At 42.7% G+C, this 2,771-nt stretch overlaps 1 protein-coding gene across 2 annotated transcripts in view; it reads right to left on the bottom strand.

Moving 5' to 3' along the window:
• Positions 1–2,507: 2,507 nt before the first annotated feature.
• The window catches only part of TSPOAP1 (TSPO associated protein 1), a 253,233-nt gene continuing 252,969 nt past the window's right edge, over positions 2,508–2,771 (bottom strand). For both annotated transcript variants that reach the window (XM_019507550.1, XM_019507077.1), the window contains one exon: positions 2,508–2,749. The gene's annotated coding sequence lies outside the window, so the exon portion shown is untranslated. The remainder of the gene's footprint in view (positions 2,750–2,771) is intronic.

Here is a 2,771-nt window from a genome sequence, read left to right as displayed (position 1 = left end):
AATCACCCATGTGCACTGTCCAGTGGCTTTGGCCTCCAGGCATGTCCGTTCTCCTTGTCCTCTCTGTTCTGTAGCAGATGTTCATCATTTCCCCCACCACACCCATTCCTTTTGTCTTTGCTCAGTGTCAAATTAGCTCTCTTGAGTGTTGTCTCCTCTTGTCTTTCCATGTAGCTGCATGTTCATGTACACAGACACAAAGGTACATATCCGTCTACACAGCTTTGGTTTTCCGTGATTTGTATGGAGCTACAGCAGGACAGGAATGATGATGCTAGTTTCAGCTGCTTTAGTGGAACAAGGACTCTTTCAGATAAACTAGAAATCATTTTTATCTGGATCTCTTTATCTGGTTCTGCCCTGAGGACCAATTCATCATGTTAAAGTTATAGAAACTAGCTCACAATAGGTCATGAAAACACCTTACCCAGGGCACCTTTTTATGTACTTTACATAATGAGCAGGGCATCTGAGACCTAACTTGGGTACTGCCACTTATTTTCCTTTCCTACTTCAACCAAAGATACTGACCAAATATACCCTAAAAATTCCCTGCCCTCTCACCTAAAGCAGAGTGGAGAGGTCCTGTAAATAGCCATACTAGGAAATGGTTAATAACAACTGCAACATTAGGGAAGTTGAAAGAAACTGTCCAAACAGTAAACATGCCACTTAAGAAACTCCATGCTTTCAGTTATAACTGCAAATCAACTTCCTCTAAAACTGAGCAGGTGGCAGATCCATGTGAGTGATTATAATGCATGGAGGAAAACGTGTTTCTGGAAACTTTCCAGGCAACTATATGGAAATATGCATGAGTATATCTGATCCTAAAGGTTTAGCTGCAGAAAAGATCCAGCCTAAGAGGAGTATTAACCTCCAGGGTTCACTTTTTGTGTCCAAGGGGTTGGGGAAATTTACCCATTCCTGTGGCCATTTCCAGCCCATTGATGATGGTTAGCTCAGGCCGACTTGAAATATTTCAAAAATTCTTTCTTCTGAGCACCCTACAGTAAAGCAACTTTCTTAAACATTTCACCGCAGCAGCTGAGTGGCTCATGATCATTACTGTAGCTAAAAGAGACAATTTCCCTAAATATTTCCTTTTAGAGATGAGTTTCCAGACCTGGTCTCTGCCTATAGGTGAATATTTGGAAAGTCTAATCCCTGGAAAGCAGAATCCCAGTAGGCACATTTGACACAATGAGGCTAGATTCAACGGGGACTATGGTGATGAATTGCCTCTGTAGGCACCTGAGTCCATCATTAAACATCACTGACATTCACAAAACCTGGCTGAACCCTGAAAACACTCCTGTTTCCATTGTGGTCCAGATGTAAAACCACCTATCAGGCTATAGGACAGTCTGCTGTGGGTGGGAATGTCTGGGTGTTTATAGACATGCTCCAGAAGTGTGTGTGTGTGTGTGTGTGGGGGGGGGGTGCTTTAATTAGAGGGGCTCTGAGAGCCCCTCTAATTAAAGCACCCAGAGTGTCACGTGTACCAGCATCCCTGCACTGAAAAATGGCAGCAGGGACACTAACTGAAGCTCATGGAATAAGCTTTAGTTAAAGTACGCCATTTTTCAGTGTGGGGACACTGATACACATGACGCTGGAGTCTGCTGGTGCACAGTAATTACCATGCTCCAGCAGACTCAGTTAATTGAGTCTGTTCTGACGCACTGTAATTACAGTGCATCAGAGAAGTCTCATTGCACATCTATAGGCGCCCTCTCAGTCTCTCTTGTGGGAGTCCATTTTGTACACACAATTTAAATAGCAACAGGCTCAGGTTATTCACTCACATTAGAGTCTTCCTCACTCTTTCTTTCTTGCCCAGTGAATATTTATTTAGTTTATACCAAGTGGAACAGCTCTGACAGAAGGGTTAGCAAGAGCTGACACCACCCTTACAACAAAACTGTGGCCTAACTGTTAGGTTGGCAATGCTGAGCATCATGACACTTAACTCCCTTGTGTGAATGCAACCCCTCACAAAGCAGACAAAATACATTTGTCCTGCACACCATGAAATAATTACTCTCTTTTATGCATGCATGGGATAGTGCCAAAACCATGGCAGCTACAACCTGCAGCTCAATCCTGCTCCTACCAAAGTAAGTGGCAAAACACCTGCTGTGTCCAAGGGTGTAGAATAACCTCTTGAGACACAAAATAATTAAACATTGAATTTGACAAACTGGTCTAAATTCTGCCCTTGCTGCAGCCCTTTCAGCCTCTTCTTGTGGCATACAGGGCCATAAAGCACCCACAGTAATTCCAGGACAATGCCTGTCCCACCCCGATGGAGGCCTAGTGGCATCTTAGCCCCTTAGAACACATTTCTAACTTAAGTTTCTCATGTTCCTCGGTGTGGGGAGCTGTCATTCTGTTCTGGGAGTGTTAGTGCTCCATGGCCTCTCATTCTGGATGGTGGGGGGAAAAGGTAGAATCTTTAAAAATAAGCAATAGTGACTGTGTGATTTTTGTAAGGAAAAGATGTATTTTGTGAAAATAGACTTTATTATAATAAAATTTGATATTAAATAAAAACATACTGTAACACCAACACCCGTGGACATGGCCTTAGCATCATTCAAATACCAAACATAATTGTCTTTCTCAAAACAAATACCCCATTGAGACATGCAAAGAAATAAATATGGCCATAAAAGGATAGAAACCACATAGTACAAAACTCCTTGGCTTAGAAAGGGATGCATCCTTAATGCGAGGGACAGGTTACCTCATATGAAAACAGCAGCAAA

The sequence above is a fragment of the Gavialis gangeticus genome, unplaced genomic scaffold, assembly GCF_001723915.1.
Source record: "Gavialis gangeticus isolate Ggan-Ray unplaced genomic scaffold, GavGan_comp1, whole genome shotgun sequence".
Lineage (NCBI taxonomy): Eukaryota > Metazoa > Chordata > Crocodylia > Gavialidae > Gavialis > Gavialis gangeticus.
Note: the sequence above shows the minus strand (reverse complement) of the source record. Positions and strands in the feature narration are given on the sequence as shown.